We start from the raw sequence: 23,851 nt of genomic DNA, 5'->3' as shown, positions 1-23,851 counted from the left end.
GGGGGAGAGAATCCTAAGCTTAAAAGAACCAAAACCCAACAACTGAAAAGTACCACCATGATCTTAAATATCTCCTGATTATATGGTTGAAAAAAAGCTGTTGCTTCCTCAGGAAAACTAATTTAGAGTGAGATTCCTGATTATGACATATATTTATTTTTATCTTTATCACTTTCTTCAAATTATTTAGAGAATAAAACAAATAACATTATTAAAATCTAAATTTATAGTTACATTTAGTCCATTAAAATTTAATGAGATATTAAATAAATATAATTTTTGAGTATTATTACATTTGATATTAGATTTAAAATAAACTGCACTTTTAGAAGTTTCATTTTTATTTTTAAAAATGTTTGTACATGTGTGTCTCCTTGTGAGAATGTCCATGTGTGTGCAGGTGCCCATGCTATCTAATGTGGGTGTTGGAAATTGAATTCAGGTCCTCTGTAAGACCATTATGTGCTCTTTCCCACTGAGCCATCTCTCTAGTCCCCAAATGAAATGCTTAAAAAAAAACTGGTTTAATAACAGTAATAACAACAAATTAGCTAACATTCATTGGACAGTTTCCCATGTATCTTTCTTATTAACGATCCCTCATATCCTTATTATCTCATTGATGATAATAAGCTTATCATCATCTTCATCACCACCAACTTCAAAATTAGTGATAGACCTTTATCATAGTTTATGAATATGACTCATAATATGATGAAGTTGGAAGGTGCTATTTTCTCTTTTTTATTAATTTTCTCATAGTGTTATACAATGTGTGTTTTTATCATATTCAGCGCTCAAGTCTTCCTAGATCCACCCCCTTTCCATACCCTCCCAACTTTGTATCCTTTCTTTTTAATTTTTCAAGACCAATAGGTCTTCTTTGGGAGTACAGTGGACTTACTAGGGGTTACACACATTGTGAAAAAAATCTGTTACCTTTGTTCTAGCAGCTAACAATTGCCAATAGCTCCATGATTGGTCTTGAATTGTATGCACAACTTCCCCCTCTGTTCCGGGCTTTGATTTGGCTTAGACTTGTACAAGTTGTGTGAATGTTATTGCAATACATTTACCTGAAAATTTCATTTTTCTGAGCAATAAATAATACTCCATTGTGTAAATATACCACCTTTTCAATATCCTTTCATCAGGTGATGGATGTTTAGGTTGTTTTCAATTTCTTGGCTATTATGAATAAAGCAGTATTGAACATGGATAAGGCAGTATCTCTGGAATAAGATATGGAGTCCTTTGAGTACACACCCAGTAATGGTATTGCTGGATAATTTTAGCTTTTCAGGAACCTTCACACTGATTTCAAAACTGGTTATTCCCACCAGCAGTGAATAATTGTTCCTCTTTTTTAATGTACACTCCCACATTTGTTGTCTTTTATTTATTTATTTATTTGTTTGTTTGTTTGTTTGTTTGTTTATTTTAATTTTAGCCATTCTGACTGGGTGAGATGAAATCTCAACAAATTTTATTTTGCATTTTTTTGATGGTTAGAGATGTTGACCATTTTTTTTCAGTTGTTTCTCAGCCATTTGTATTTTGTCTTTTGAGAACTCTATTTAGTTCTATGCCCAAATTTTAATTGGGGTTTTCTTGTTTAATTTTCTGAATACTTTGTTCATTCTAGATAATAACCCTATGTCAGATATAAAATTAGTAAGAATTTTCTTCCTTTCTGGAGGCTACATCTTGACTTGGGTGATAACATCCTTTGCTGTACATAAGCTTTTTAGTTTCATGAGATCCCAACTATTAATTGTTGTTCTTAGTGTCTGTGCTTTTCTCCTCTTGATAACTCCTTCCTCGTGCCAGTAGGTTCAGCCAGATTCCCTTCTTTCTTCTATATCTGATTCAGGTGTTTTTCTGAGGTCCTTGATCCACTTGGGGTTAATTTTTGTGCTGGTGAGAGATGGGGATAGAGTTTCATTCTTCTGCATGTAGCTATCCAGTTTAAATAGCACCATTTGTCACAGAAGAAACTGCCTTTTCTCCAGTGTGTACCATTGTCTTTTTGTATGGGTTTATGTGCGCATCCTCACTTATTCCATTGGCCAATGAGTCTGTTTTAATGCCAGTGTCATGATGTTTTCATTACTGTAGCTCTGTAATATGATGTGAAATCTGGGATGGTGATACTTCAAGCAGATTTTTGTTGTTCATGATTGTATTCATTAACCTATGTCTTTTATTTTTCTATGAAATTTAAGATCTTTTTCAATTTCTGTGAAGGACTGTGTTAGAATTTTGATGGGGATTGTATTGAAACTGTAGATTTTGCAATATTAACTTTGCCAATCATGAGCAAGGGAGATCTTTCCATCTTTGGGATCATCTTCATTTTCTTTTTTCAGTGTCTTAAAGTTTCATCATACAAATATTTCATTTCTTTGCTTAGATTTATTCCCAGATAAATTTTTGAAGCAATTGTTAATGGTATTGTTTCCTTATTTTCCTTATTGGTGTGTTTGTGATTTGTACATGGGGATACTACTTATTTTTACATATTAAAATTGTATGCTACTACTTTGAAAAATGTATTTTTTGGTGGTAGGAGTTTTCTGTTAGACTTGTTAGACTCCGTAAGGCTTTTTAATGTATGAAATCATCATCTGCAAATAAAGATAATTTGATTTCTGCATTTACTATTGATATTCCCTTATACTCTTCATTAGTCTTATTTCAGATCAGAAGTCAAGTAGTGTATTAAACAGGAGGAAAGAGAGTGGACATGCTTGTTTTGCTGATGATTTTAATGGAAATGCTTGCTTTTTTTTTCATTTAGAATTATGATGTTTGTGGGCTTCCTTTTTGCTGAGGTTTATTCCCTTTTTCCTAATATCATGAATAGTTAATGCATTTTATTAAACGTCTTTTTTGCATATAAGATGCAATTTTCTTTTAAAAATCTTGTGTGTGTGTGTGTGTGTGTGTGTGTGTGTGTGTGTGTGTGTATGTCCACACTGCATGTATGGATTCAGAAGAGTCTCTCTCTCCACCATGTGGGCACTGGACCTCAGGTTGTCAGGTGACATGTATCACTTATTACCTACTGAGCGTCTTGCCATCCCCAAGAGGCCATTTACTTGGAAATAGTGTGAAGTTTCTTAGGAAGAGAAAATGTTCCATTTTGTTACCTATTAAGATTACAAGTAATTAATATAGGTTTACTGTCTGGATTTTATCTTTATTAATTTTTAATCAAATATGGGTATTTATACATACAAATCATAATAATTTTTAAGAACTGAAATATTGTCAGAAAGCCTGTGGGTTAGCATTCATCATAGATTGAGTACATCAAAATATTTAACCTGACAATAGGTTTTATAGATTTATTATTTTTTTACCATAAGGAATGTAAGAATTTCATTCCTTTATATAGATAGTGTTAAATTATTTCAGTTTTAAGCTTTAATAACACCAGGCATGTAAACATTCTAGAATTATAGAAAATTATTCTGTACTTGGCTAGCTGGTGACTGTGAATGGTAATTTTTAAACTTAAATTTATTTAGTATTTGTGTATATTTTTCAGTTTGCTGGTGCTGCTTCAACAGAATGCTACACACTGGCTGGTTTAAGTGACAGAAAGGTATTGTCTAGGCTCAAGGGACATATGGGTGATTTTAATGTCAATTTGCTATAAATTAGAACCACCTGAATAGTGATCATCACTAAAGAAGTGTCCCTAGTGCCTTGATCAATGTCAGACCTGATGGTGGATGGTACCCTCTGACAGCAGCCCATATAAAAAGCCAATTTCAGAAGGAAGTTCTGGAGACTTTTGCTGACATGGCTTTCTTTTTTAGGGGTCTTATTGATTTGTTGTCCTGATGATTCCTTCCCTGACAGTAGCTTTCCAAGCTTTCAATCATGTAATGAACCTAGCAGCTCTCCTAAAACTTTCAGGACTCCTGGTACTAAATTGGGACCATTGAGGCAGTGTTCCCTGTGGACTGAGTAACTGCCTGTTGTTGCTCTCTACCAAGAGACAGCTATTCTGGGACTACTTATGATGTTGAGGCAGCCAACGTCAACTAATGGGGTTTGGGAATATCAGGTGCAATTTGGCTTATTACATACCCCCCTCTTCCCCTCCTCCTCCTCACACTCTTGGTTCTGTTCCTCTGGAAAATCTTTACTAAAACAGGATGACTCAAAGAGTAAGCGCATTACTTCTGGAGACTGAGGGAATGTCGCTGGAGTTTTATCCAGTCCTTCCTGGCCCACGGTAAGGACAAATCTCTCTCACCTGCCAGTCCCACAGCCACTCAGACCCAACTGAGTAAACACAGAGACTTATATTATTTAAACTGTTTGGCCTAATGGCTCAGGCTTCTAGCTATCTAGTACTTCTATCTTAAATTAACCCATTTCTATAAATCTGTACCTTGCCACATGGCTCGTGGATTACCAGTATCTTACAGGTTGGTACTGATGGCAGCAGCTGGCAGTGTCTCCCTGCCTCAGCCTTCCACTTCCCAGAATTCTCCTCTCTGCTTGTCCTGCCCATACTTCCTGCCCGGCTACTGGCCAATCAGCATTTTATTTATACAGAGCTATAGCCACAACAAGAGAAGAATCCATCTCTGTTCTTTCCTCTTGACTGAGTAGATGGCCGTTTGCCTGATGGGTCTTCTCACACACTGTCCACTTCCTTTTCTCTTGAGATAGCTGTGTCTAACATTCCTCTTCTTGTGAAATATTGAGGTTCAGGAAATCCTAATGACTCATTTTAACTTAACTCTGTGAAGACTCTTGTCTCTTAGTAAGATCCACTCCTGAGGTATCAGGAGTTAAACAAATCAGGGCCACATTTCACTGATATCAACAGTCCTGGTCTGTCTGTCTTTTGTCTAAGTGGCTATTTAGGGAGATAGGCAGTACTGGCAGTTAGAAGAGACATCTCTCAAAAGTACTTGTGCTGACCCTTTTAGAGAAATACCAGTTACTTCTCTGGACTTCAGTTTTCTTGTCTGAACAATGAGATAAATCATTTATGGAGAACTCTTTGTGAGATTAATTAGCCTTAAGGTAGACACCTCTTAAGTTGTACTAAACTTACTTGAAATCAAAGTTCTGTTTCATGCCGGTTTTTAAATGTTTCAGAAGGTAATTTTTCTTGTCTCATTCTCTAAGACAGAAAGCTAATGCCCATCCTCAAGAATCTTAAATGAGCTTCATAATTATTAACTGTGAAGCCAGAAAATGCTTTTCTGAACACATTTTATTGCTTGTAATATTGTTGGTCACTCTTTTGTGTTGCTACTTTTTTGTGGCATCCCAAAATCTATATAAAATTCAATGAAGCATTGCTCCAGGCTGTTTTATTTTTCTTCAACAGTGTAGTGAGGTGTTGGATCCATGGGTCTATAGTTATGTTTTTGTTTTTCTTAAAATGATACATATACCATCTCCTTCCACCCTGAACTCTTAGGGAAATTGAGTCTTAATTCTCTGAGGCATCAGTAGTATGTGATGAATTAGCTTTTATCCCGTGCATCTAGAATGGTTCTAGCTTTGTGCCAGCCTTGGTAGAATTAAGAAGTGACACTCACATCAAGCAGGGCATTAACTATCTCATGGAACCCCATTTGAGGAAGGTAGATGGAATTTTACCTTGGATTTATTGACAAGGGACTGATGTTTCTCTCAAAACCCCTGTTGTGTCATTGACTTGAATGTGCTTTGTTTGGTCACTGATGTGGAGGCAGGGAGGAGGCAGTGGCTCTTTTGTTCCACACAGATGGACTTTGCAGCATGGCAGTGTCAGCAACTGTGTCTAGAGCCTTCCAGAAACGAATAGTGACAAGGTGAGGAGAGCAGCTCTCAGCCTAAGCAGCAGTCTCCTTCTGGATTATGATAACTTCAGATTTCATGGCAGATGCCAGGTGTTCTTCAAAGACACCGATCCTAGAGAAATCAGAAGTGTGGAATGCTGTGTGTGGCAAATGAGATTATAGTTTCATCATAATTGTGGATGTAACTTGGATGCACTTGTATTGTGATGTATTATTGTTAAGTTCACTACCATCCATTCATTGGTGTTTTTGTTGTTGGTTGGTTGGTTGGGTTTAGGTTAAGAGATGCAAGTTTCTCTGTAAATTAAAGGAACTAGGAGTTCCTAACTTCAGTTCTATCCCCAATTTTCCTGTTGATGGTTTGCGATTTATTTGCTGTTGTGATAAAAAAAAAATACTGTTACATATACATGGCAAACTTACTAGTTTCTGAAAATGTTTTGAATGTATCGTTTTCTGATTTTTACACTTATAGTGGAATTGCCTTTTGTGTTCTCAAATCAAGATTTTATATGTTCTTCAACATCTTTCTCAAATATTTTTAGTTAATTGAGAACCTTCCTGACCATTGAAATTCTGTCTTCTACCTCCACATACATTCTGTGTTTATTATTCCACCATGTTTACTATTGTGCTTTGCTAAGATTGTGTACTCCTATATTACCCCAAAAGAAAAGTCATTACTATCTCCTGGGATTAATCATTTTTGTTTCTGACATATTAGCCTTAAAATACGGGATCTACAGAGTTGACCTTTAGGGAGTACTTGTTTATAGTCTTTTGAACTACATACAACTCAGCAGTTTAGCATTAATCAAGCTTCTTCAAACTCTTGATGTATATATAAAACATGAGATAATTGTTTAAATTTGTTCGAGCTTTGTTCACTTAGATATATTGTGTGCTGGTAGGCATATGCCTTGGTGCACATGTGAAAATCAGAGGACAAGTTGCAGGAGTGTGTGTGTGTGTGTGTGTGTGTGTGTGTGTGTGTGTGCAAGAGAGAGAATTCTAAATGCTATTATTTCCTCCTCCTTAACATTCAATACATATATTATTAGTTTACAGTTTCCTTTTAGTTTTCATATATTAATTTCATATCCTAATACTTTGCTGATTATATGTATTAGTTCTGAACATTTTCTTGTAGAGGCTTTTGGGTTTCTTTCCTAAAGCATCAGATTATCTATGTCAGGATTCTGTGACTTCTTCCCTTCCTGTTTGAATTCCTTTGATTTTTTCTTTTCTTATTGCATCAGCTAATATTCCCAGCACTATAATGAATAAGAATGCTGAATGTATATGTCCTTGTTTTTGATTTTAGAAATGTTTTGTTATCTCCCTCTTACTTTAATGTTGACTCTAGGTTTGTTGCATATCATCTTTGTTTTTATTTTGTTAGGATATGTTTCTTTAGTTCCAAGTATCTTTAGGACTTTTGTCGTGAAGGGATGTAGGATATTGTTGGAAGTTTTTTTTTTTATCGGTTTATTACATGATTTTATTCCCTTGTGTCGAATTTATGTAATTTTTTAAAGATTTTTGAATTCTACTCTAATTAATGCATAATATTGATTTATGTTATTTTTAGTAATTAAATTTTCCAAAATTATTTAAAAGCTAATTAGATAGATATGTATTGATAAGCTGTTCTTAAAAACTACCAACTTTTCACATTAGATGTTCTAATTTTGGTTGGTAGAGTTGCTTGATTTATTGATATACCCCAGTTTATTCTAGTATTGATGGACATTTTAATGGTTTTCTGGTTTGTACCATTAAGTAGTAACAACATCTATTACTTTGGGGTATAAATTTAATATCTTAGGGTTTTCTGTTGCTATGAAAAGACAATGTGACCTTGGCAATTCTTTAAAGGTAAAACATTATATTGGGGTGGCTTATAGTTTCAGAGGTTCAGTCCATTATCATCATGATAGGAAGCAGGGAAGCATACTGGAGCTAAGAGTGCTGCATCTTGCAAGCCATAGGAAGTCGACTGACTCAGTGGGCAGCATTCTGAGCATAGGAAACCCCAAAGCTTGCCACCACAGTGACACACTTCCTCTAATAAGGCCATACCGACTCCAACAAAGCCAACCATCTAACAGTGGGTTTGACGCAGAAGCTGTTTTTCAAGGTTTTACCAGTACATACTCAGCAGGGCATGAGTTTATGTGTTTTCTACACCTAGGTAAAAGTCGGTGCTGTTAGAGTTCTATTTTTTAATTATCCTGTTGATTGTGTAGTGACTGTTTTCATTATTATACTCTGCATTTCCCCAGCGACTAACAGTCATACTCTCAGTGGCCCTTAAGATAATGTCTTTTATGAAATGCTTTATTCGTTTGTCTCAACTGCCTACCCCTAAAAGAAAAATGGGCCTTCCCTGCCCAAACACTTGGGATAGCAACAGACATTTGGTGGACACATGTCTTGAAAATATTTCTACTTTGTGGATACACTTTTTAAAATGATACCTTTGATGAACAGATTTTTTAAAATTGTATTATTGAATTGTAATTTGTCAGTTACAATCACTTTGCTGTTTAATTCATAAATCTTGGCTAGCTCATGGAGAAATGTATTCTATATTTTTTCATAAGATATGATTTATCTTTTGTATTTATGTACCTTATCCAGAGATACATGGTGTGAAGAAGGGGCTCAACATTTATTTTCATTTATATAAATAACTATTTGAACAAGTATCACTGATTCAAAAAAGTACCCTTTCCACTTTATCAAAGGATGCAGTTATGTGTAAATCAGTACCTGAATCCATTTTGCCCTATTTCCTGTCTTTGTATTATATTATGTTTCTACTTAAACCAATACTTCCTCATAATGCATCTTTTAAACCATGAGCGTATTATAATCATTTCTTTAAGTCATCTTTAGTTTACTACTAACATATAATTTTTGTTTGTGAATCTTGTTACCTTTTATTACATTGATTTATTATATTTTCTGACACTGTTACAAGTAGTTTTTAAATTGTGAGCTTGTAGATATTTTTGACATTGACTATATCTTCATTATCCTTTCCAAACTTGTTGATTAATTTCAGTTGTGATTGTGTATTCTCATTTTTCATATACCTTAGTAACTAGTTGAGTTGATTTGCTCTGATACAAGTAGATACATCTAATATTCTGTTTGATGACATTGGCCTGAGGAACTCATACTGTTGAAATGTCATTCCCTTAAAAATCTTGGGCCAAAAAGATCCTGCTTTTCAATTATTAACATAAACTGAATGGTGGGATTTTTCCCTGGTCAGAAACCTCTTGAGGAAAATAGCATTTATAGTTATGCTAAGCATTTCATGTCAATGCCATGTGGTGAGATCAATTGAGAACTCAGATGCATCCATTGCTTCAGCTAGACCACCAGGACAGAGCAGCATGAAATGAGCTATTACTCAATGGCTAAAGATATGTGAGGACAATTTCACTGTGTCTGAGATGTGAGACAGAAAATATTCAGAACTTAAAAAAAAAAATAGCAGAGAAGTCTGAGTGAATTCCAGGTTTCTGATTTTTCCTATCACAGAACAATGTGCTGCACTTTAAACATCCTAAAGCCAGCAGCAGTAATTTTATTAGCTAACTGCTATCCGGCAGCCAAATGAATTTACATGGAACAGTCAGAAGCCTGTTTGCCTTAGTGACTAAATATACCAAAGAAAACACACTGATTTATCTTTGTTTTATTGTGGATAAAGTAAAAAGAACAAAACAAAATAAACACTTGCTGCCCTTAGAGTTTGCTATGTAACATCCTAAATCTTAGTAACTTGACACAGTGTTTGTGTACTTGTCTTCCTAACTCAATGAACAGGCTCTGTGAGGCTGTAGTGCAATGGTTGCCATACTTAGTACATCTTGACTGGATCTTCTGGAGATATTGACTGCTCTGAGAGGTTGTAGGGTGGCTGATCTTTTCTCCCACAATGTCTCTCCTCACACAGGGAACCTGAGATCATCTACATGGAAGTAGTTGTTGGAATTCCTCAGATCAGCAAATGTAAAGTCTTTTTTGGAAGTTCTTAAACTCAGCACTCAACTCCCTAAGCCACAGTGTTAGGTCCATTTCTTTACCTTGGAGCAAAGGCTTGTGACAAGACCATCCCTAGGACAGAGGACTTCATTTCTGAAGCACTTTGGCAATTGACTCACAGCTGGACCTGGTTTCTAAATCTTAAAAGAAACTTTTTTTTTTCCTTTTAATTATTGGAAAAGTCTTGCTTTCTATTTGTCTGAATTGCAGTTTATTGTTGGATATCGGCATCACTGCTATCATTACAAGCTTTAAAAACATAAAAAAAAAAGAAAACAAAAAAAAATTCTTTGATCTATAAAACTGTAGAAACATAAAACCATGTTAAGTGGAGAAAGCCTTTCCGGAACCAGAGATTTAAAAGTTTGACCACAGAGGCCTGATCTGCCCACCAGTTCTTTGTACATGAAAGCTTATTTCTTTCCATTTGCGTTTTTCAGGACACAAATGAGAACTAACATCAGGGACTTTGCTTTTCAAGTAAAAATTCTAAAGTGTGTTAAACTTCTCCATGGGAGATTATAGGGAAGGAAAAAAATAAATGTTTCTTTAGACTATGTTGTTGGGGAGAAACAGGCAAGGCTGATCCACCCCGTAGAAAGCAACACATTTTTTTCTGATTGTCTTAAGGAGACTTGAGAAGAGAAGGCCAGTGAACAGAGCAGTGGATTTGAGAGAAGGTTTCAGGGTTCAAAAGATTCTACAGTAGACCATAGTGACTATATCTGAATGTGACTTAGGGGTGAGCAGCTGCTGGCAGGCAAGGGCATCCATACCTGGCCACTGGGAAGACCATCTAAGTAATCTAAATGTCAATAGAGTTTTTACTGCACACCAAAAAGCCGTCTAATGTCTGTCTAGGAATGTTTAATGAAATCCAGTCTCTCCACTGTGGCCATCACTCCCTGTGTGATCTGGGCACACTTTGCTTTCCCAGCCTTCCAGGTCATTCTCACCAAGGCCATCTGACTCTACTACATGACCTTCTGTCTGTTCCTGAGCCTCTGTCTGGGCAGTTTGTCATTCAGCCAACAATGTTCACCATTCTTTCTTTCATATTCAGGCTTGCCTGCCATTTCTTCAAGGCCCTTCCCCAGCACATCACCTATCTAAACTCCTTCTGTTCATAGCTCACATAGTCTTTACCACATTACATTGCTTAAATTTCCTTACGTTGATTACCAGATGCCTCTAATTTCCTTTTATCTTGTTTTGTCTTGCCTTGGGGATTGAACTTGGGTCTCTAACATGCTAGGAAAGCACCTGACCACTGTGTTGCTAACACACTCTTCTCTCCCTTTTATATTGCCTGTTTGATCCTATCTGTACACAGAACACTGTGCCAGTATCAGAGACCTCACTGTCCTGTGTACTGTTACATGACTCTTGCACCAGTCTAATCCTGCCTTGTATTCAAATTTTTCTTGAAACAAAAGAACAAAACTAGTAATTTTCCAAACAAAACCCAGTTGTGTGTAGGTTAGTGTTGGTGGCTTATACTGATAAGAAAAAGGCATTGTTTGAAATCTCAAATAATACCAGTGTCTTTTTATCCTGTGCATTACGTCATGTTGACATTAGCTACTGCATAGACACAGAGCCTTTTAGTTGACACATTAAGCATTTGAATCCAGAAAGGAATTGATGGACAGAGTAGTATAGATGCTCCTTTTTCTGTCATCATCAACATATATATGAAAATATAAGCTGCATGGTGTCTATGGCAGCAGGTTCCACCTACTTATTTTGTGGCTTATAAAAATATATAGAATTTATGTTTCTATTTTGAAGATCACCTTTAAAATTGTGTGCTTGTTAGTATCTTAAAAGTTAGTAAGGTATCACATATATTTCCATGTCTATTTTTAGCATGTTGTGTTTGTAAGTGCAATATAGGCTCATTATTAATCTATGGGATGTATGCACTGAAGTAACAAGTTTTTAAGTGACAAAATCTGCTATAATGAGTAGTCTTGCCTGTAGTGAGACTTGCAGTTAGAAGAAGTGGCTTTTGAAAAATTCAGGGAGCTAATATGATCATCTATTGCCTTAATACCTGTGACATGAAACATTAAAGAAAATATGATAAAAAGATAAGGGAGTCTGTAGTATAAAAATTATTCAGGCCAAAAAGGGAGGAAATGTTTTAAAGAAAATGGAATTTGTGTGTGTGTGTGTGTGTGTGTGTGTGTGTGTGTGTGTGTGTGTGTGTTTTGATCCCCCGATATGTAGGCATTCCATTCTCACTCCATAATTGCAAACGTGTGTGTAGCACCACTCCTCCCAAGCTCCCTGGGTTTGTTCCTGTTTCTTCTCTACCTTCTCAGTCCACTGCCCAATGAGGTATATGAAGCTTCCATCCAGCCATGGAGTTTTATTGAAGTTTCATTGATATTTCTTTTTCTTTTAGCTATGTGGCTATTCATTTTATAACTGGTATCTGGAAAGTTTGGTATTGAGAAAGTTAGAGCATCTCATTCATTAGTATGCTTTTAATGACTTTAAACTTCCTTTTTTGGATATCTATACTGTGCACTTCATTAAAAGATTTTATTGAAGCACAATAAAAGTAACAATATTTTGCAAAACCTTGTTTTCATGGAGGGCTTGAGTATACTTTTTTTTCAAAGAGATTTATGGGAAAATATTTTTATCATTGCTTGTCTGACACATCTTGCTATCGGAGATGCATAGTGCTTTTATTGCTGTGGGAAATTTTAGTGCTATATTGTCAAATCACTTTATAATACCAACTGCTTTTGAAAAACAACCATTGTGTGTCTTCTTTTTTTCTTTCAATAAGGCCAGATTATCCTCAGCAGCTTTATACTAAAGTGCATTTGGTCTGGCATCTTTCTTCCTGGATAAGCATCCCATGTATTTGGGTGAATTTACCTTTTCATCCACCTGCCTTTTCTTCTTTTAGCCTGCTTGTATCCCTGCTAAATATTAAACAGAAAATAATACATAAAAAGAACTTGATGGTAATATGTAAAATGGGTGTGCTGAGAGATGTCTGTGCATTTTATTCCTTCAATTATTTAAAGTCTATTTCTGCTTAATTGCTTCTCCTAAGCACATCTTCCAAGTCTAAGATATATAAGTGTGTAATGATGAACCACTAAAGAAAACACCAGTTTTTTGGAGGGTCTTTGCTTTTGGAGTGAGCTTTCACTGGTGAATTCTTAGGTCTCGGCCAAGGATCTATTCTGCAGCTCTTTCTGTCTTTCCTTTACAGTTGTTTTCATCCCCTTCTGTGCAACTGCCAGAAACATGTTTTCTCCTGGTCAGAATTAGTGCAACTCCACCTAAGCTAGCTGCCTTTGTTGTGAGAGAGGATAGAAGCAGATGCTGTGCTAGTTAAAGAAGCATGTGCCCACTCACCCTGAGACCAGTAGACATGTATTTATGGGTTCCATTATGTCCTTTTGGATTATTTATTGTATGGTAGGTAGGGTGTTAATGAAGGTGATGCATTTTTTCTTATTTTTATCTCTCTGTGGTGCCACTGAAGTGAAGAGGGAGTAAAGAGAGAAAGAAATATGGTGTAACAATGAAATAAATGTTCAAGTAAGAGGAGGGCAACAACTTTGAGTTTCTGATGAAGAGTTTTCCTCTACATCTTTTTTACTTGCTTCTGTTTGTGTTAGTGGCCATTTACTTGGTTTTATAGCAAAGAAAATGATTCCTCTGCTACCTGTGTTCTCAGAATTCCAGAGAGATCAGGCATGTTTCAACACATCATTGGGGAAACAGATGTGAGATTCCACTTTTCCAGCCTGGCCTGGTGGCCTCTCGCCGTTCCATTTTATATGTAGTCCTTTAAAAAAATCACTCCTGGAAACTGAGTCATTTCTTCCTGAGAGCTGCGGTGCCATGTGAGTGGTGGGAAGGCTTTTTTTTTCAAGGACAAACATCAGTGCTATGTGTGCTTAATTTCACAGATCTGCTTATTTTGTTTAATGACAGTATTCATGCACCCAGTCTTGCAGACTGCATTTTCCATGAATCAACTCAATTTTGATTATTCTTGAGGACAATAAGGGAAATTTGGGTGCAATCTATAATCCTGTGGGTAGAACTTCCAAATATGTTTTGATTCACTGTTAAAACCATACTGGAAACAACTTAAATTTGTGGTTTTATAACTGTTCTACAAAAAAGTCTTAAAATCCCCATCCCTACCATTCATTTTTCCTCATTGCTAACAAGTTGTCCCAGGGCCATGTTTCCTAGCTTTTTTGACATTTTTGGTGGGATTGTTCTTTGCTATGGGGGTTTTCTTGCACATTAGTATACATGTAGCTTTATCTCTGACTTCTGCCTTTTACAATCCATTAGCACCCCTTCATTTATGCTGTCACTGTGAAGAATGTGCTCAGATCCTGCCAGATATTTCCAAGAAAGTGGGCAACATCAGTCTCATTTGAAAGCCATTGTCTAGAGGTTTGATACAAAGATCTAGCTATAGGTACACCAAGCAGGAGTAAGCTAAATTAGTTTCCTTTGAGTGCTGATAATAAAGTGTTTAAAATGATTACATGGGATGAGGTAGACGGATCAATTGGTGAAGTACCTCACTGCAGTTCCTAGTGCTGCCTGATTATAACCTTGTCCTTAGAGAGGCAGAAAGAGGCTGATTCCTGGGACTTGCTGGCTGGCCACCATAGCCTTTTTGGTGAGGTACAGGTTAATGAGAGACCTGGTTTTAAGAAGACAAGCTGGAGGACTCTTAAAAATGGTACTCAGGGAAATGACTCTTGAAGTTGACCTCTGGACTGTACATGTACACATACATGGGCATGTGTGCCCAGCACACATGTGTGCAACATCCACATGAACCTGCACACAAATAAAATGATTGAAAAGGCTTGGGCATTTTGGTTTATGCTCATAAACCCACAACTTGGAGGTTGAGGCAGGAGAATTTCCAAATGTTTGAGGCAAGCTTGGCCTATAGAGTGAATTCTAGGCCATTCTCAAGTAGAATAAAACCCTGTTTCAGACCACACACACATACACACACACACACACACACACACACACACACACAGAGAGAGAGAGAGAGAGAGAGAGAGAGAGAGAGAGAGAGAGAGAGATTGACTAAAAGACCCATTATTTTATTTAAAATTAATATTAAGAAAAACAAGACCAGTGCTAAAGTACTCAATTCTATGGGTGAGATAAATACACTGCAAGGTAACTTTTTAATAGTTGCTTTTATAGTAAATTATATGTTAGCAAATTTCATTCAAGTTTTTAATTGATGGAAATTTAAAAATTACTCATAGTACATTCTTAAAGTTGTGTCGCTGAGAACAAAAAATTACAAGCATTAAAAGAAGCCTTTTGAATTTTAAGACTATGGAAAGGATCATGGTAATGAGTTATAAGATATGGTTTGTCATTGATTAGATATGCACGAGGACATATTTTCACTGATTAGAAATGTGCAAAGACATTAAAACAATACTCTGTGTGCTCTTGTTGGGTGAGAAGTGGCTGGCTTGGATTTCTGTGTCTTGTGAGAACGATGAGTCTCTTACCTCTACATGGAGTGTTTCAGAGGTGGCAACAAATAGCAGACCCCCACAGCCTGTGGAGGAGGCTTATATTTGAGCAGCTGCACTGTCAGGTTCCCCTAGCTTGCCCAAAGTCAGGTAGGCATTGAAGTGTGCAGGAGTCATTGAAGGAAATCAAACCTCTAATGAACCCATCCTTAGATACAGTTGTAGGGTGAAGACAGCCAGGTGGTGAGGGGTTTGTCTGTCACTGTCTGCTTCTCATGACATAAAGAACACTGGACTATGTTTACTAATGCCATTCCTGAAAAGAGCTAACGTTTCTGTGTGCTCACACTGGGAATGAATATGACGTAAAGCTCATATTGATAACTGTTAGCTCTACTCTCTGTGTATTAGATTTAAATATAAAAATCCTTTAAGTGTGGGTAATTTGGGGCTTTTATTTACTCCCCAGTACCCTCAGAATTCTTTTGATTTCTCTAAATAACAATTGCCTATTCACCCCGAATGCAATATTAAGTTACAGATTCTGCCCAAAATAAGATGATCAAAGCTCATAAATACCTCCCAATTTTTCTAATTCTAATGAAAGCATGATTAAAATGACTTTAAAAATAAAACTTGGATTTTCCATTTGTTGTGCTGTTATTGGGAAAGAATGTAGTTTAAAAAAATTTTTTTAATTTTTCTGGTAAAAAGATTTACTTGAATCAGTCAGGTCTGAGTATTAGTTAGAGTTATTTATTTTTTGCTATTTTATTTAATTCATTTTTTCACTTTTTGACATTTAAAAATAATTATTAAGGAGGCTTCTGGAATGATATGTTTAAGAATGTATTTTCTGTGTCCCTCACTGACATTATTTGTGTGCAGCTATTACATAAAATTGTTGCTGGATCCTAATAGCTCCCTCAGGGGAAAGGGTGAGAAAGTGCCAACTGCACAGATGCCAGGAGTCAGTTGAAGGCAAACAACAAACTCATTTATCCAATAACGGGGAAGGCCTTATGTAGCCTCCTCCCAGCACCCAGTCTGTGTTGTAATCTAGTGGCATTGAGTGGTTATCCCTCATAGGCTGGGCTCAATCAGGAACATCTGTTGCTAGGCCTTCAGGCATACTCCAGGTTGGCTCATAAGGAAGTACATTATGTGCATGCCTTGGCAACTGGTTGGAGCCAATTTTCTTGACCCTCTGGGCCTATCTTTCTCACTACGTATATTCAGTGCACAAGTTATTTCATGTGATAGTCTGTAGGTCCCATTCCCGTTTGTATACCACAGTGGTGTTTTCACTAGTGAGAACGAGAGTAAAGTAGGAAACTGTACCATATTTGTTAAAATTGACATCTGAAAATATGTATTTATGGGGTATTGAGCTGCATTTTGATACATGAGTACAGTGTTTAATAATCAAGTTAGAATAATTAGCATCTCCACTGACTTAGTCGCTTGTATTTCTTTATCAGTAGTCCTCCTGGTCCTTTTATCTGTGTTGGAATGAACAATAAATTGTACTATGCTGTAGAACTAGAGCTTATTCTGCCTCGATAACTTTTATTGTCCTTATGTAAACAGTCTTTCTCTATTTGGCTCAAGTATCAATTATCCTTCTCTTCTTGGCTTATGACATTTAACATGATAACCTTTGGGCTCATCCATGTTGCCATGAATAAGAAAATAAGAGAATTTTTATTATTTTTTATATTTAAATAATATTTTATTCTGTCTATATACTATATTTTACAAATGTCTGTCTATCAGTGGGCATTTCCAACTGATTGTTTATATTTGTTTTCAACACTGCTGCAATAAATGTGGGTATGCAGATGTCTTTTAAATACTGGTGCCCTTCCTTGTAATAGATTTTCTCAGTGTATGTCTGGATCATGTGATAATTCCATCTACATATCTTTTGATTTTTAAACTTAATTAAAATGTTGGATTTATTCACAGGCATATATTTGTTTCCCTATGTCTGACTATCACAGTTACTATGTCCTAGCATAATGTTTAAAACCAAGCCAAGGGTGGATTTGCATCTGTAAAAACTCAGAAGGTAATTTAAAGAACATATTCTTTGCAGAGGACCTAGGCAACATTTATGAAACACAGGTGGATACATTTTTACTTTGTATTATTTAAAGGTCAGTCAGACTGCAGCTGTTATAAAATAAAGCAAGATGGACAATTCCACCACATGTTTTAATAAGATTTTAAAGAGACTTCAGTACAAGAGATCTTATATAGTCTTCTCAGCAGTCATCAGGAAGCAGTTCTTCACATAAGAGATGCACTTGGCTCCCACTCAGGGAAGTGAACTACCTTTTTCCTTACTTGCTTACATTTTTCCTGTAATGTCATCTGTAGAACTGGGCCACTTTGTGTTTTAGGAGATTTTCTTTTCTTTTTCTTTCTTTCTTTTTTTTTTTTGAAAGAATCTTGGGCTTTTGATCTTGGTGAATATGCTTTGGATTCCTTGTCATTTTTGTTTTATTTTTGTGTACTTTTATCTGGAATATTTATTCACTGGAGCTTTTCACAAGTTTCTGACTCATCAAAATCATTGTAATTATCTTCTTCCTCACTACTACATAATCATCTCCTTATTCCCCCTCTTCTCCTCCTCCTCTTCTTCTCCTCCTCCTCTTCTTCTTCTTCTTCTTCTTCTTCTACATCATCATCATCATCATCATCATCATCATCATCATCATCATCATCGAGATTTCTATGGATCCTTGCTACCACTTCCCAGATGGCTTTCCAGGTATACTTAAGAGTTTTATGTGCTATTCTTTTTCATCTTCTGATGGTATATCTTCCTTCAAAACTTCTAGGTGCTGTCCAGTAATATGTTTAATCTTTAATCCATTCTTCAACCTCATGACCAGAGGTGATGTCATTTCAAAGACCCAGGGTAAACCACTGGTCGTACCGACGTTTTCAAAGTTGTCAGTCTGACTTCACATGGCAGCATTCACAGTTCCTAGCCTCTACCTCAGTGACATGCAGTTCATCTTTTGCCTAATTGACCATTTTAATGATAATAGGTATAATAGTTGCTCTTTTTCATCATGCTTTGCATTTAGTTTATAACAAAAAAAGATAGTTCTGAGACCTTGTTCATAACCACTAAATCTCTTGTGGGATGTTGGCATGCATTTCAGTAGTAGAGAAGCCAGGTTGAGTTTCCTCATGATTCATGATACTCCTCTTGTTACTCTTTTGTTGATGTTGGGATGTCTTTGGAGAAATACCTCTTCAGATCATTTATCACTTGAATTATCCAGGGTTCTCTCAAGGAATATATCTGATAGAATGAGGAAACTAGGTGTGTGTGTGTGTGTGTGTGTGTGTGTGTGTGTGTGTGTGTGTGTGTGTGTTTTATGAGAGTGGCTTACAAACTGTGATCCGGTCAGTGCAACAATGACTGACTCTCACTAGAGAGGACAAGAATCCAGTAATTATTCAATTCATTAAATTGGATATCTCTGTAGTCTCAATCTGGTACTGGAAACTGGAAGATTCATAGAAAGTTGCTTCTCTTATGTCTGCGTTGACATTGTGATGGAGTAGGTTCTAATGGCAGGAAAAGAATGCTTCAGCCTCAGGATCGATGAGCTTTCCAATGAGAGTGAAGGCAAGTAAGGAAAACCAAATGCTTCTTCCATTTCCAGGCCTTATGTAGACTGCCACCAGAAGATGTGGCCCAAATGTAGAGTGGTGCTCCACTTCTCAAATGATCCATCAAGAAAATCTCTTTTACATTTGCCCACTTGCTTGGATTTTAGTTGATTGCAGATGTCAAGTTGACAATCAAGATTAGCTACCATACCATTTTTTTCCTTTTATTGAAAAGCCTTTTTTTCCTTTCACATAATATATCCTGATTATAGTTTTCCCTCCCTCTACTACTCCCAGTTCTTCCCCACCTCCTTCTCCTATCTGGATCTATTCCATTTCTGTCTCTCCTTAGAAAATAAACAGGCTTCTAATAATAAAATAAAAATATAGAATAAAAACTAATACATTGAAACATGACAAAACAAACAGAAGTAGATGAACCCAAGAAAAGGCACATGAAACAGATATAGACACAGAGACCTATTTTTTTCACATACCCCAGAATCTCATAAAAATGCTAATCTGGGGGCTGGAGAGATGGCTCAGAGGTTAAAAGCACCGACTGCTCTTCTAGAGGTCCTGAGTTCAATTCCCAGCAACCTCATGGTGGCTTGCAGCCATCTGTAATGAGATCTGGTGCCCTCTTCTGTATACATGATAAATAAAAAAATGAATGAATGAATGAATGAATAAATAAATAAATAAATCTTTAAAAAATGCTAATCTGAAAGCCATAATAAATATGCAAAGGACCTGTAGAGTTAAAAGAGAGAAATATGTGTATGTGTGTGTGTGTGTGTAAAGTAAAATAAAATAAAAATAAAAAATAAGATAAAATAAAAAAAAATAACCCAGACATGACATGAGATAAGAAGCCTCCAGTGATGCTGTTGAGTTCATTGTCTGTTGACCATCTACTACTGGTCATGCTTTGTATCCTAAAAATAGTTTGTTTTCCCAGTGAGACTCCCTTGGAGAATGCTAAAGTTTCATTTATAAATGGTTATCAATTGGAGATTGTGTCTGGGCTAGGGATGGGGCATATGTCTACTTTTCTCAGCTCTAGAATGACAACTGGTACAGACCTGTGCAGGCCCTGTGCATGCTGCTTCAGTCTCTGTTAGTTTATATGTGTGTTGTACCTGTTGATTTAGATGGAAGGCCTTGTTTCCTTGGTGTTTTCCTTCATCCCTTCTGGTTCTTATATTCTTTCTGCCTCATCTTCCATGGGGTTCCTTGAGCCCTGAGGGGTAGGATTTGATGGAGACATCATGTTTAGGGATAAGTGTTCCAAAGTTTCTCATTCTATGCATAATGCCTGGCTGTGGGTTTCTGTATTTGTTCCCATCTGCTGCAGGAGAAAGCTTGTCTGATGATGGCTGAGCAAGGCACTGATCTATGAGTATATCAGAATGTCATTAAGAGTAATTTCATTGCTATGTTTTTTTCTTTTGTTCTTAAACAGTAGTATTTTGTTTTCCCTTAGATCACTGGACCATCTAGTCTTGGGTTCTTGGTTACGTAAGCAGTGTTTAGTATGAATTTCATCTTCTAGAGTGGGCCTTGAGTCAAATGAGATATTGGGTGGTTACTCCCACAAGCTTTGTGCCACAGTTGCCCTATGTATCTTGTACACAGGACAGCATTGTAGATCAATTTTTAAAAACTGAACTATTTTCTTTCTTATTGTTGAGTTGTTTGACTTTCTTTTATCCCTTGAATGTTAACTTGTAGATTTTGGAGCTTGATCTAAATACTCCTTGACCCTGCCAGTACTCTGTTCTTGTTTATGGTGTTTTCTAATGCTATCAAAGTTTTTGGTCTGTCTTTGTCTTTCACTGATTGTGAGATCACACATGCATGGAAGCTTTGATATATGGATAGCTAGAAAGGGGAATGCTGTTTAATTCTTTTGCATATTGCAGAACGTTTACACAATGTTTTCTTTCAACAACAGTAGAAATAGTTTGGTGGAAATGAAATGTGGTGATGTATTGTGTGCCCCAATATACTGTGTCTCCCAATAAAATTTGCCTGGAGATCAGAGGAAAAAAGCCAACCATTATATAGAAGTCAGACAATAGAAGCACATGCCTTTAATCTTATCACTTAGCAGGCAGAGATCTGTCTAGATCTCTGTGTGTTCAAGGCCACACTGGGAACAGAACCAGGCGTGGTGGTATATGCTTTAAATTTCAACACTAGTTAACCATGAAGGTCTGGAGGTCTGTACAGGAAGTGACAGAGCTGGGCAGGAAGAAGAAGTGATGTAGCTGGACAGAGAGAGAAAATCAGGTGGCAGAACAGCAAGGCATATAGGCGTGGGTAGACAGAAAGTAGCTCGCCTTTTGGAAGCTGTGGAGTTGGTGAGGTAAGGTTAGCTGTGGCTTCCCTTATTTCGCCGATCTCTCAGGTTTTCTTTCACTCTTATATCTGGCTCTGTGTTTTTTATTTAATGAGACGGTTTAGAAATTCGTCTACAGTGAAACTCTCTGTATGTGCATTTACTCAGGGCATAAATGGGAAATGAATGATCTAAATGTTAAGTTCATCCCCTCACCAGTGCAACTTTAGCTCTGACTATAGGTTCCCAAGGATAACAAGGACTCAGAACTTGTACTTTATTTTTTGTTTCAGAAAAGTCTGAAAGTAGTTTTCTGAGCTTTAGTTGTGCTCTTCACTGAATGTGCTGTTCACTAGGACAGCCACATACATATGAGGATATTTAATTAAATGTAAGCAAAACCCTGCTCTAATTTCCATTCTTCAAACACTCTGTTACTACAGTGCAGTAATATTTCTACGATGCAGGAAGTTCTGCTGGACAGTGCTGGAAACTTTTGTGATTTATCAAGAGAAATATTTAAGGGGGCTGTCTTCTTAGAAAATCAATAGAGTAAAGGAAACACTGAAAGTCTGGGTTGTGAGTCTTTTTATTTCATTTTACTGTGCTCTATGTTGAGGATATAAGGAACTGTTGGCCTTGCTATAGATTCTCCACTTCTGTCTTCTGCCTGAATGGCTTTGCTTTCTTCTCTTTTACAGATGGAAGCTTCCAGGTAGCATACCCTTTGCACAAATGGCTCCTTTTCTTAAATAATTGGAAACCAGTTCTAGTTGATTTATAGAGACCTAGTTAAGGAGGTTGATGAGAGCTGTCATAGTATGTGATGACTCTCCTTGCAACTGACTGGATCCCTGTAGGCATGTCTGCCCAGGTTAAATATTAGGATATTACTGCTTTTCCTGTGTAGGCTTACAATAATGTTTTTTTTTTTTTTTATGAGACAAAGCCAAGTACTTAGACATAAACAGAGATACCTAGTTTTCTCATGAAAATAATAGTGACTTCAAAGTCCTTGTGGAGATTTTTTATACTTGATGGTTAATTCTTTTCTGTTCTTACCCTGTTCTCAGTGTAATGGTTTCATTCTTAGGTTTTCAGCTTTCCATTACTGTAACAAATACTCAAGATAAAATCAGCTTGAAGGATAGAAAGGCTTGATTTGGCTCATGGATTTTAAGAGTTGTTAGACCATGAATGATTGGCCCTGATGCTTTGGGGAGTGTGGAGGCTTAGTCTATCAAGGTAGGAGCACATGGCAGAGGACTCCGTCTTTATGACTGAGACACTGAAAGCAGAAGAGGAGTTGTTGGCTCCTCAGTAACCATGCCAGACCAAGACCCCTCTGAGCAGAAGACCTACCCTAGACCCTGCTCTCTCATGGTTGCACTCATTCCCATTAGGACCATGGACTGGGGACTAAGCCATTAACAGATGTTCCTGGGAACACACGTTTTCGGGCTTTGTGGTTTATTAACTGAACTATGTGAATTATGAAGCCCGAGATTTTTAAATGATGGACTTTTAGTTCATTGTAGTTACTCTCCTTTGTTCTAGCAGCATCCCCGTATGTTTAGCAGATGTTACATAGTAATTATCTTGAGCCCTTTCTTGGGTCTGTCCTAGGAGTTACTTAACACTTCTTTGCTTTCTCGTGTGGCAAGATGGTACAGAATGATTTCTATTTATTAATTTATTTAGGTTTTTGTTTTTGTTTTTTTTTTTTTTTTTTGAGTCAGGGTTTCTCTTTTGTTTTGTTTTTGAAGAAAAGCTCTGTTTTACCCTTTCTTCTGTGCTACCCAGAAATGTGTGCTTTTCTACATAAATGCGTGTTAGCACTATGGAAAGCTGGACAAAGATCAGTGTTTATTTTAGTTGAAGTACTAATGTATTTGTTGTAGAAAAGGTCTCTCAGTTAAGGAGAAGAGTTAGTTCCAGCTCCTGTCTGAAGCACCACCTGTCTGTCCTACCTGCGATGTTCCCTGTCACACATGTGCTTACTTTCACGTTAATGTCCTGGTGATTTTAAATCTTTCATAAGATCTTTGTGGTATTGGAAGTAAACAGCAGAGATTAATACCATATTTCAAGCTCATAGCTTTATGAGTTTTATTTGTATTTCTCTGCTGATCAGTGATGCATCGGTTGAAAGGCAGAGTTGGTCTTGTCTGATGTCCTAAAGCACGGTGCAGCTAATGCCTCCACCTGTGTTTTTTTCTTTGTAGCGTGCTCGGCATATTTCACAATGGCTAAAGGCAAATGCCAGTGATGTTCATTCACTGTTATTCTTTTCATTTTAAATATGTCCTTTAAATTTCATTTTCTGTTTTTCTACTGCAATATCAATTTCATTGTGCCAGTGCTACCCAGCATTTCCTTTTGGCAGTGTTTATGGAATGAATCACTGGAATATGTATTTTTTTCCCCACACTTTTGATCACTTCCTTGACAACTTATCCAAGGGCATAGCCTATTTAAGT

The 23,851-nt window shown here is 36.7% G+C and overlaps 1 protein-coding gene across 39 annotated transcripts in view; it reads left to right on the top strand.

The window, feature by feature from the left end:
• Positions 1-23,851, top strand: part of Ptprd (protein tyrosine phosphatase receptor type D) — a 2,001,112-nt gene that overhangs the window by 1,595,783 nt on the left and 381,478 nt on the right. The window contains exon 1 of one of the 39 annotated variants that reach the window (XM_036177108.1): positions 5,771-5,831. The exons of the other annotated variants lie outside the window; for them this stretch is intronic. The gene's annotated coding sequence lies outside the window, so the exon portion shown is untranslated. Of the gene's footprint in view, positions 1-5,770; positions 5,832-23,851 lie in introns of those variants that run through there. 39 annotated transcript variants of the gene reach the window in all.

The sequence above is a fragment of the Onychomys torridus genome, chromosome 2, assembly GCF_903995425.1.
Source record: "Onychomys torridus chromosome 2, mOncTor1.1, whole genome shotgun sequence".
Lineage (NCBI taxonomy): Eukaryota > Metazoa > Chordata > Mammalia > Rodentia > Cricetidae > Onychomys > Onychomys torridus.
This window is presented reverse-complemented; position numbering and strand designations above follow the sequence as displayed.